The following is a 12,906-nucleotide window of genomic DNA, read 5'->3' as shown; positions in this document are numbered from 1 at the left end:
CTGTCAAAGTTAGCGCGTTAATAACGCGTTAACGCAAAATCATATTAACGGCACTAATTTTTTTAACGCTCGATTAACGCAGCGCGTATTTTCTGTTTGACCCGTGGCCCAGCCCCTAGTTGGAGAAATGGAGATACACAGTGTTGCCAACTTACCGACATTGCAGACCCCTTTAGCGATTTTTTTCCCTTTAACAAAGCGCCCAAACCTTATTTAGTTTCTGAGAATCTACCGGTAATGCCGGTACTGCTCTCTCAGCATGCGCGCGCGCCTCTCTCGCTCTCTCTCTCTCTCTCTGCGTCTCGCGCTGGAGGAGCAGCTCTTTAATTCACAGATATTATGTTGCTTCTCTAATTTTACAAGTATAGCCGAAATCAGAGCACAGATATTGTCTTTATCTTATGTGTATTTGATTTCATCAGACGACGGCTCGATTATCAGAACTTTTGTGCAGATTAACTTAACATCTTAGAAGGAAGAGCTGGTTATGTCTTAATGGGTCGCGTTTCAGTCACCATTTCAAATTCATTCCGTTGACAACAGAAACAGTAAAATATACCAATGAAAACATTTTTATTGAGAATTTAGCTTCATCAAAATGGGCACAGAGAGAGACAAACTACAATGTAATAATAAATAATTAATGTAGCCTACATTTAGCATTTTCAGAAGAGATGCCCCTGTCATGCAAAAATCTAAACAGGTTTGTGTTAATTGCTCAGTGCAAAGAAAGAGAAGTAATGGTAACCTGGCATTTTTTTGTTCTTTCTACATGTCTAATAGACTTGAACAAGTTCTTTGAAAAACATCTATGACCTTTGAAACATGTCTCGTCCTTATGCTCTATATTGACTATGGTTTCAATAATAAACATACATTTGCATAAAGCATCTATTTATCCATGCCCACGTTGATTAGAGTATTACAAACTTGAAAAGTATTAATTTAAGGTACATTTAGAACAAATAAAAAAACGTGCGATTAAATGCGATTAATCGCGAGTTAACTCATGACAATCATGCGATTAATCGCGATTAAAATTTTTAATCGATTGACAGCCCTAATATATATATATATATATATATATATATATACACACACTCACCTAAACCTAAAGGATTATTAGGAACACCATAGTAATACTGTGTTTGACCCCCTTTTGCCTTCAGAACTGCCTTAGTTCTACGTGGCATTGATTCAACAAGGTGATGAAAGCATTCTTTAGAAATGTTGGACCATATTGATAGGATAGCATCTTGCAGTTGATGGAGATTTGTGGGATGCACATCAAGGGCACAAAGCTCCCGTTCCACCACATCCCAAAGATGCTCTATTGGGTTGAGATCTGGTGACTGTGGGGGCCATTTTAGTACAGTGAACTCATTGTCATGTTCAAGAAACCAATTTGAAATGATTCAAGCTTTGTGACATGGTGCATTATCCTGCTGGAAGTAGCCATCAGAGGATGGGTACATGGTGGTCATAAAGGGATGGACATGGTCAGAAACAATGCTCAGGTAGGCCGTGGCATTTAAACAATGCCCAATTGGCACTAAGGGGCCTAAAGTGTGCCAAGAAAACATCCCCCACACCATTACACCACTACCACCAGCCTGCACAGTGGTATCAAGGCATGATGGATCCATGTTCTCATTCTGTTTACGCCAAATTCTGACTCTACCATCTGAATGTCTCAACAGAAATCGAGACTCATCAGACCAGGCAACATTTTTCCAGTCTTCAACTGTCCAATTTTGGTGAGCTTGTGCAAATTGTAGCCTCTTTTTCCTATTTGTAGTGGAGATGAGTGGTACCCGGTGGGGTCTTCTGCTGTTGTAGCCCATCCGCCTCAAGGTTGTGCGTGTTGTGGCTTCACAAATGCTTTGCTGCATACCTCGGTTGTAACGAGTGGTTATTTCAGGCAAAGTTGCTCTTCTATCAGCTTGAATCAGTCGGCCCATTCTCCTCTGACCTCTAGCATCAACAAGGCATTTTCACCCACAGGACTGCCGCATACTGGATGTTTTTCCCTTTTCACACCATTCTTTGTCAAGGCTGATTTATACTTCTGCGTCGGACCTACGCCGGAGCCTCTACGCTGTAGGCAACGCGTTGGTTTTCATTTATACTTCTGCGTCGTTGTCCGCGTTCACACGTGCAGAGGGAGCATGTGAAACCCGAGGGAGCGGTCCTAGCAGACCAATCGCAGCGCTTGCGTCCGCGTAGAGTTGACGCGTTGTTACATTTTTGGAGAGGTGCACGTCAGGGTACGCCGAAAGGTACGCGCGCTACACACAGCCTACGACGTAGCTACGCCGTAAGTTCGACGCAGAAGTATAAATTGGGCTTAAACCCTAGAAATGGTTGTGCATGAAAATCCCAGTAACTGAGCAGATTGTGAAATACTCAGACCGGCCCGTCTGGCACCAACAACCATGCCACGCTCAAAATTGCTTAAATAACCTTTCTTTCCCAATCTGACATTCAGTTTGGAGTTCAGGAGATTGTCTTGACCAGGACCACACCCCTAAATGCATTGAAGCAACTGCCATGTGATTGGTTGATTAGATAATTGCATTAATGAGAAATTGAACAGGTGTTCCTAATAATCTTTTAGGTGAGTATATATATATATATATATAATATTCGCTTCTAACTGAAGTATTGGAACATGCAGGCCAATACTGGCAACTTTGTCATCTTAATAAGAACATCTTAAGAAGTGGTCTGGGGTCACCACCTGCAGAACCACTCCTTTATTGGGGGTGTCTTGCTAATTGCCTATAATTTCCACCTGTTGTCTATTCCATTTGCACAACAGCATTTGAAATTGATTGTCAATCAGTGTTGCTTCCTAAGTGGACAGTTTGATTTCACATAAGTGTGATTGACTTGGAGTTGCATTGTGTTGTTTAAGTGTTCCCTTTATTTTTTTGAGCAGTCACACAATTTCAAATGCTGTTGTGCAAATGGAATAGACAACAGGTGGAAATTATAGGCAATTAGCAAGACACCCCCAATAAAGGAGTGGTTCTGCAGGTGGTGACCACAGACCACTTCTCAGTTCCTATGCTTCCTGGCTGATGTTTTGGTCACTTTTGAATGCTGGCGGTGCTTTCACTCTAGTGGTAGCATGAGACGGAGTCTACAACCCACACAAGTGGCTCAGGTAGTGCAGCTCATCCAGGATGGCACATCAATGCGAGCTGTGGCAAGAAGGTTTGCTGTGTCTGTAAGCGTAGTGTCCAGAGCATGGAGGCGCTACCAGGAGACAGGCCAGTACATCAGGAGACGTGGAGGAGGCCGTTGGAGGGCAACAACCCAGCAGCAGGACCGCTACCTCTGCCTTTGTGCAAGGAGGAGCAGGAGGAGCACTGCCAGAGCCCTGCAAAATGACCTCCAGCAGGCCACAAATGTGCATGTGTCTGCTCAAACGGTCAGAAACAGACTCCATGAGGGTGGTATGAGGGCCCGACGTCCACAGGTGGGGGTTGTGCTTACAGCCCAACACCGTGCAGGACGTTTGGCATTTGCCAGAGAACACCAAGATTGGCAAATTCGCCACTGGCGCCCTGTGCTCTTCACAGATGAAAGCAGGTTCACACTGATCACATGTGACAGACGTGACAGAGTCTGGAGACGCCATGGAGAACGTTCTGCTGCCTGCAACATCTGTGAAGAGCACAGGGCCCCAGTGGCGATGTTGCCAATCTTGGTGTTCTCTGGCAAATGCCAAACGTCCTGCACGGTGTTGGTCTGTAAGCACAACCCCCACCTGTGGACGTTGGGCCCTCATACCACCCTCATGGAGTCTGTTTCTGACCGTTTGAGCAGACACATGCACATTTTTGGCCTGCTGGAGGTCATTTTGCAGGGCTCTGGCAGTGCTCCTCCTGCTCCTCCTTGCACAAAGGCGGAGGTAGCGGTCCTGCTGCTGGGTTGTTGCCCTCCTACGGCCTCCTCCACGTCTCCTGATGTACTGGCCTGTCTCCTGGTAGCGCCTCCATGCTCTGGACACTACGCTGACAGACATAGCAAACCTTCTAGCCACAGCTCGCATTGATGTGCCATCCTGGATGAGCTGCACTACCTGAGCCACTTGTGTGGGTTGTAGACTCCGTCTCATGCTACCACTAGAGTGAAAGCACCGCCAGCATTCAAAAGTGACCAAAACATCAGCCAGGAAGCATAGGAACTGAGAAGTGGTCTGTGGTCACCACCTGCAGAACCACTCCTTTATTGGGGGTGTCTTGCTAATTGCCTATAATTTCAACCTGTTGTCTATTCCATTTGCACAACAGCATGTGAAATTGATTGTCAATCAGTGTTGCTTCCTAAGTGGACAGTTTGATTTCACAGAAGTGTGATTGACTTGGAGTTACATTGTGTTGTTTAAGTGTTCCCTTTATTTATTTATTTTGAGCAGTGTATATATATATATATATATATATATATATATATATATATATATATATATATATATATACACACACACACACACACAAATTTAATAAGGCAGCATTAAGATGACAAAGTTGCCAGTATTGGCCTGAATGTTCCAATACTTCAGTTAGAAGCGAATTCACCTAGAGCAAATTACAAACTGTTCTGTAACAGCTCAGTTGTAAGACATTTAGCCAGTGGATACTTGCATTCTGTGGCATTTTAAAATGGAGAGAAAATAAAAAAAGAGAGAACGAGAAGAGAAGGAAGAGAACAATTGAGGGGAAATTAGATTTATAATATCAAGTTCACATTTCTGCTGCCTCATGCTGTTACAGGTGGCACGGTGTGGGGGGAAGGGGTAGTACTGACTGCAATACTCAGTCAGACATGAGCACCACTGCAACTCACACACAAATGTATGGCAGGACTTGATTTTGTCCATGAGGCATTGATTGGATCATTGGATTGTTGTTGTTTGCTATTGCTGTAATCTCATGAGTGAAAGGTTGACCTGCTTTCACGCCAACAACACGTAACGAGAGAAGAAAATAGATACGAGGTCACAATAATTAAAAAAATAAATACAAATTATGTGCATGAATAAAACATTAATAATAAATACTGCAATATTCCATTCAATTTTGATTTCATTATGAATTTTGATCCAATGGGGTCAAAACATCTGAGGTCACACTGAAAATCTAAAATCTTAAATTGATTTAAACCTGAAAATAAAGTACTTTTTTAAAAAACTCTACTCTCTTTTAGATTAATTTAAGATAAAATGTAATTAATTAAATCTAGAACAAAAAATGTTATGTAAAATGTAGAAATAGTTTTAAAAACATGTTTGTACATTTATGCAGTAATTTGCATATGCATGTTAGCGCTATTATTTAAAAATGGTAACAGATCACAATTAAAAACATTACATTTATTATCTATAATAATATTCACAGCATACTTAAGGTTATGTAACATCCTAGTTGAAATAAAGTGAGTAGGGAAACAGAGTGATCCACCCTTCAGACATATGGAGTGAGTCAGGTTTAGAAAGAGGTGGGGCAGGGTTTGAGATCATAATGCAGTGAAGCCTCACTGTTGCCTCATCAAGATTCTGGGCAGTGTACCGCATTGTCAGCATGCCCTCACTCTCTCTCTCTCTCTCAGCACTCCTTCAACTCCTCTACAGTGCTTTGGTGGCTCCTTTTGTAACTGCTGTGTGTTAGAGATGAGCTGAGTGGTGGTCAGTGACTACTGTAGGCATCCTACTTCCCCTAGGGCTTTTAAGAGCAGCTGAAGAACACAGGAAGTGCTGGCTGCCCTCGTACTAGTCCTCATTAGGAATGCATCCAAAATTGTTTCTCTTTTGTGCCTCTCTCTCCATCAGTTAACTACAAAATCAATCATAAGTGCTCTGTTACACTCTTTGTTGACATATTTACTAAAATAAACTAAAATTCCCATTTAATTTGTTTTTGGTCCCATCTGAAACCTAAAAATGTTGCCTTTCATCTGTTTTGTGTAGTCTGTATTAATGGATGTATCCTTTGCTGTACATGTTATCCTACAATTCTGGGGGGAAAAGGCATCTAAAAGCATATTGAAAGAAGTAAAATAAAAGTAAAAGGGGAAAAATAACAGACTTAAACTTTACATTAGACTTGTTTCTACAGGTCTATGTTATTGCTGTTGATTTGCTTGTTACAAAAAAAGTGTCTATTAAAGAACACAACAACTAATGATTACAAGAGGCAGTGCCACCTACATGCATAATGGGGAATAGCAGTATTAATACATACGTACATAACATCCATACAAACATAACATATCACATACGGAGCGCCCGTGAGCGTCATTAGATTTTTGTCTTCAGAAGCCACTGAAGAACTCTGCTCTTGCTTGATTTTCTCCGGAGGGATAAAAATCTAGAGTTTTCATGGAGCGCATTCGGCTCTCGAGGGAGTTGAAGGCATTCATGCCGACGCATTCGCAGTAAAAGGCTCTGTTATTACTTGATTCTCTCAAGAGAGAGAAGAATCTAGCGCTTGCACAGCGAGCGTTCGGCTCCGTTCGGCTTTCGAGGGAGTTGAATGCATTCATTGTGATGTGTTCACTGTGGGAAGCTCCATCATGCTTGACTCTCTCGAGGAATGAGAGTCGAGCGTATACACCTTGCGGTTTGGGTCCCCGTGGCCACCAAAGTGGCAGAGCAGGATCGATTGAGGGGATTGTAGGCAGAGTATATGGAGGAGCTTAATGGAAGTTTTCAATTGCTATGTTGTTTCATGTCAAGGAATCTTCCGACCTGACTGATTAATGTGATGTGTCTAATTCCGAGTAATTAGATGCAGAGAGAGTTAAGGCAGGTGTTATTAATGATCCGCCTCTTCCGCTGTCCTGCATATAAATTGGTAAGCCTTTTATTTCTTCTATATCTCCACATTGAGGTGTCAAGATAATGGAGGAATTTATACTCAGCTCGTAGTCTTTCCCATGTATTCAAATTATTTGCATGCGAGACTGAGTAACGATATGTGAGGATGTCCCAGTTGAAGAGCAGCTTGCTAGCTATCTCTCCCCTGGTGCTGCATCCTCTTTGAAGGCTCCCACTTTGCCAAAGGAGTGAGCGGTTCAGCTCGAGGAAACTGAATCCGATGAGCCGTGATGAGGGAGCTCCCATTTCAAGTCAGGTGTTTGCACCTCGCAGTTCGGACCAGTGTTTGCTGAAGCAGCATGGCAGCCTCGATCATGGGGTTACAGGTGGGCAGATTAGAGGTCGATGTTATCAAATAATCCGCCTCTTCTGGTTACCACCTTGTGGCTCTTGGCAAGGTATATGCAGAGTCAAGACAGGCCTGTGGGGCCCTGCACACCATGAGATCCGTCCAATTTCCGCTCAGCGGTGTTGCTGGAAGATGGTGCCCCCCCCCCCCAACTATAGCAGGTCTTAGATAGAATGCCTTGACTCAAGGAAGGGTGTGGGCTGCCCTCCCCCAATTATATTGGGGTGTTTAAGTAGGGCCAAGCTTCCCTACAGCTTCCTTGGAGTTTAGAGCATGGGTGATGAGAGTTATTGGGCAAACTGCATTATGTCCCCCTTGGATGGGTGGCAATCCCGAAAGGAGGTGCTAATTATGCTCCCCTGCGGAAGGCTGCTCCCTAAGTTGTCAAATAGTGGTGAGATATGCCTGACATCGCTGAGGCTATGTTCGGTATTTTCCCTTAGAGCTCTGTTCTTGGGGCCATATAGGGCCGAGGCCTGTCCCGCAGGTGAGAAAGGAATGTATAACAGCCAGGACTTCCCTTGCTGTAGAGCATAGAAGATTGGGGATATTCCCTAGTATATTGACTTAGGTAGTAGTGCCACAACATGAGTCACATGGGATGCACCCATGGGGTTGATATGCTTCTGATTCGGGCTGGGTAGTCCGTACAGTCAATATATGCTATTCCCACAATGTTTGTGCATATTCACAGCCTAGTGAGGCAGACATTCCCTCAGCATGGCGTAGTGGATATTGGTTCCCCATAGCATCAAAACCAGATGCAGCGTCGAAGTTTCACTTCGAAAGGGAACATCTTAGGTCAAAGTATTCAACCCGGTTCCCTGTGAAGGGGAACAAGACGTTGCGTCTTGTTGCCATACCTTGGGCCTGTCTGCGCACCTCCTTCAGACAAAAGAGTTGATGACGTATAACTCAGGCGCCCTTTTATGCTCATGGGCACTCCGCGTGTGAAGTCATGGACTGCCGTCTGCCAATGATTATTGGTTTTGTTTACATGTGCCTCAGACACTGGTCACACTGATTACGTTTCCCCATACTCGTCAATACCAGACGTGGCCATCTCGTTCTTCTCAGAGAACCTGGTTGCTTACACAACCTAAGACGATTTTAGAGATGACAGATTTTAGGGGTAGAGCTATGTCAAAAGATTCACACTTGCAGTGGCATTAAAAGGTTAGTTCACCCAAAAATTAAAATTCTGTGAGTAATTACTCACCCTCATGTTGTTCCAACCCCGTACGACTTTTGTTCATCCTCGGAACACAAATTAAGATATTTTTGATGATATCTGAGAGCTGTCTCACTTCTCCATAGGCCTCCTCCAGAAAAGTTAGTAAAGACAATGTTTAAAATAGTCCAAGTGACACGCATCACACACATAACCAGCGTCGGCCAATAGTGAGCCTACATGCTGACGTACAATACAGAAGTGCTGCGCTGTTACACTACGTGAACTGACTCAGAGGCCCACATAGAAGAAAATGAATAGTTGAATAAAGTCGTTATTTATTTATATTTTTGCGCACAAAAAGTATTCTCGTCGCGATAAACTTAAGGTTGAGCCACTGTTATCACTTGGACTATTTTAAACATTGTCTTTACTAACTTTTTTGGGCCGGCATGTTTCAATAACATAGAAGCGAAAGAACGAAAGTCTTATGGGGTTGGAACAACATGAGGGTGAGTAATTAATTACTGACATAATTTTCATTTTTGGGTGAACTAACCCTTTAAGATATATTAGGTATGTAATAATCTATCTCTTTACAATGTACCAGGATACTCTATATTTACTGATATATAAAGTACAGATCGTATAGAATGTGTTATAAAGTTTCATGAGGATTTGATCTGTTATCAATTGTAAACTTGTGAAAAATTGTTTAACTTCACTACTGCAACGAAACTCATGTGGCATGATGCATAACTTAGAACTTTATATACATTCCTTAGATCCAGGTATATTTACATATAATTCAACTCAATGGATTGAGTAACACTTTTAAAGGAAGTTCACACAACATGAGAATTCTGTGATGCCTTATGCCTGATGTAATTCCAAACCTTATCACTTCTGTAGAACACAAAAGAATATATTTTGAAGACACCACTGTCTATCATTGTTTTGACAAAAAAAAAAAAGAGCCACACAGTCACATGTTTGTAACGTCATGAGAGAGTAAATGATGACAGAATTCTAATTTTTGGGTGATCTATCCCTTTAACTCATCAACATACAGAGCAACACAAAGCTAAGACAGAAGTTTAGGACCTCCTGTCCACCTTCTCATATAGGCAACTCCAGAAAAGTCCATCTGGACTATCACAACAATCTCACTCACTCTAGTGAAAATCCAGTATAACAATATATGAGGCAGCTAGCAACACTACGACTGCAGTGAGCCAAACACAGCGGAGTTTGAACCGAAGCCAAAACTCTGCAAAAGTAGACAGAAATCATCTACAGAGTGCTAAAACGTGAGTATACACATCAGTGTGCAAATAAAGATGCAATGCATCTCTCCTAACATTATCAGACATTACATTTGTTAAGGAGGAGCCAAGGTTATTCCCCACAGAATAGAATGTGGTTTAACAACTCACTGAGCATCAAATAACAAAGGTTTTGCATTAAACATGTTAAATCATACACAAAGACTAGTTTACTGTATGACACTAGCATAGATTAAAAGACATACTGCAGTTGCACACTCACCGGTGTCTTGTGCAGTGTTGCTGCCTGATAACTCCAGCTTTCTGGCTTTCACTGTGGAAACACAGATGGGCTGAGCAGAATCCTGTCTGAAAGGTGTAAGACAGAGAAAGCAAGAGAGAGAAAGGGACGAGAGAGAAAGGGAGGAGTGTGCTCAGGATGATGCCAGTGCTTTGGCTTGCAGTATGTATTGAATATGTAATGTATTCCTCCCCAAGCTCAGCGAATCTGCTACCCGGCTATGCAGATCATGAACTCTGAATGTGTGTGTGTGTGTGTGTGTGTGTGTGTGTGTGTGTGTCTGTGAATGTGAGGAAAGAATCTGAAGGTGAAAAACAAAAGCATAATAAATGCTGCTCATGTACATTTTTAAGTGCTGAGTAAACTAAACAAAAGCCATTCAGATCAGCCTAGTAGACTTTGACAGGCAAACAAAACAATGCAAAATGCTTCACATATACTAACCAGTACATTATAAATATGGATTGCAAACAAAATCCATAAGAATTAAATAAACAAATATGCAGGTGTTTAATCTTGCTTGACTGTTTTCACTGCCTTTTCTGTGATGATTCTCTATGTTCTAACACACATAGGCAGTTTTTCAAAAATATCTGATCCAGATGCATCACAACAACAACGAAACAAACAAAAAACACAGAAAGCTGTTGTGAATTTCAGTTGAAATATTTTAAGAAATATTTTTTTTTTAACATTTAAAAAAAATAAAGGTTCCTAAAGGGTTTTTACATTTTTAGTGTAAAAAAATAAACTTTTCCACTTTACCTTTTGTTCTTTTTCCAAATAACCAATTGAAAGGTTTCATGGAAGTAAAAGGTTCTTCATGGAACCATCAATGGCAATCAATAACCTTTATTGTTAAGAGAGTTGATGAGAAAATGTAATAAGATAAGCATTCTACCAAAAAACCTGACTATTGTGTTTTTGTCAACTCTGACAAAAAACATTTATGCTGAATCATTGTCAACTACCCAGCATGTTTTATGAATATACTATCTCGGATCATGATAAATTTACAGGCAAAGTAAATAATAACTAGAAGAAAAGGTTCTATTTCTGTTATTTTCAAATGCTTGTTATAAATGTAGTTATTTTTTTTTACTTTTAGTAGGATGTTATTAATACACCTCATGTTGTAATACATCTCATCAAGTACTAAAGTAAGATACATATTTTAAATATTTTAGCTTAAACCAAAAACGTTAGCTTAGCTTTTGTTTTTTTTATAGCAATTATCCACTTTTAACTATAAAAAAAACTCATTTTATTTTCAATAGTATAGGGGTGATGTGACTGGCCTGGTTTGAACCTACAACCTTTCAGAGCTTTAAACACTAAAATTCAAACGATCTTTAGTCTGCCACTCAAAAGTGTACTATAAATCACTGAATAATAAAACACCGGAACAAAATATGCTTAAAATGCTACTTCATACACTTTAAAACAATATGTGTGTGCCAACATGGAACAGTAAAATACCTCATCTTCTTACAGGTTCCACTAGGCTAAACTATCACTTTGCTGCCAGGGATACAGAGGTGAAGGAACACTTTCTATAGATAAGCTCTAGTTTCTGTCTGGGCTGTATAAGGTGACGCTGCATCGCAGGGTTTGTTCCATCCAACTAAACATTCAACACTTAACTGAAACTCGCACCCAAAGCTCAAAGAGCATCACTGGAAATAGAGGTGATAGATGCTGAGGTGATGGCAAAGCTCTGCTACGGGCCTGTCCTTGAAGTACTGTATAGAGTCAGGAATGTTTTCTATCCTCTCTGTCAATTCGGGTCTTACATATAGTGGTGATAGACTTGCTTAGAGCAGCTGAAGTCTTTTATGTCACACCACTTACGTCATGCAAAAAAATCTTGTGAGAAAACCTTTGGAGATTTAAAGTCAAATACTGTACATATGTTCATATTATAACATATATTCATGTATTCCTATATGTCCTGTCAACTCCATGAGAACTAAAATCGGATAACATGTCATCGAGTACGGCAATGGAAAATGACAGCATCTTCAATTTAGATGTATTATGTTTCCATGAATAATGCATTTGCCAAAATGTTTTATTCAAAGTTCATAACGATGAATTGGATTTGGCATGTAAAATGGATACAAGGTGCTGAGTGGACAGATACTTTCTTTAGACCATGTTTTGAAAAAGTGTCATTTTACCAAGGTCAACACCACTGAGCAATAAAACTGGCAATATGTTTTCAAGTGTCCTCTGACAATGGAGATACAATTTCATTTAGAGGTCAAATAGAAATCTGAAGCCTATACTGTAGTTGTTAACTTTGAAAAATAGACAAATTAAATAAACTTATTTAACTTAAACTTATTTTTAATTAAATAAAGATTATTAAAAGCATGAAGAAAACTTTAAAATAATAAAACTGAGAAAAGTTATATTTTACAAATATAAATGAGTTCGGGATAATGTACGTCCAGCCGGTTGTTGTAGCAGAATAAACCCCAACAGGTCTTCTTGTATCACCCTGAAGGGGTTTATTCTGAGATAACAACTGGCTGGATATACATTGTCCTGCTTATGACACGGCTACTTTCCATACTATTTTTTTTAATACTTAGACACAAAATACTGACTTAAGTTGAAATATTTTATTAGGTCTTTAAACGCAAAGCTTCCGCGAAGAAAGCAGTTGCTAGCGCAGCAAGTTCAAACTACAGGGTGGGCCATTTATATGGTGTTGTATAATATCAAGAAAATGCAATTACCTGCCTCCTTGTTTATTGTAGATGCCTTTTTGTTACACATATTTAGCCAATGTATTGGATAGAATGCATTGCATTCAATGTTATTATTTATTTTGTTTGTAAAAGATGGCTTATATTGTTTTGGCATAGATGTACAGTAATTGGTTTTGTATGTATATGTGACTGTGCCAACCCATGGTAAGAGGAGCAGAAA

The 12,906-nt window shown here is 40.5% G+C and overlaps 1 protein-coding gene across 2 annotated transcripts in view; it reads right to left on the bottom strand.

Annotated features, from left to right (window-relative positions):
* Positions 1-12,906, bottom strand: part of kcnab2b (potassium voltage-gated channel subfamily A regulatory beta subunit 2b) — a gene marked incomplete at its 5' end in the record, with an annotated part of 83,342 nt that overhangs the window by 58,281 nt on the left and 12,155 nt on the right. Inside the window, one exon of one of the 2 annotated variants that reach the window (XM_081385860.1) lies at positions 9,952-10,039. The exons of the other annotated variant lie outside the window; for it this stretch is intronic. Of the gene's footprint in view, positions 1-9,951; positions 10,040-12,906 lie in introns of those variants that run through there. 2 annotated transcript variants of the gene reach the window in all.

The sequence above is a fragment of the Scardinius erythrophthalmus genome (genome assembly GCF_964197995.2).
Source record: "Scardinius erythrophthalmus genome assembly, chromosome: 15".
Lineage (NCBI taxonomy): Eukaryota > Metazoa > Chordata > Actinopteri > Cypriniformes > Leuciscidae > Scardinius > Scardinius erythrophthalmus.
Note: the sequence above shows the minus strand (reverse complement) of the source record. Positions and strands in the feature narration are given on the sequence as shown.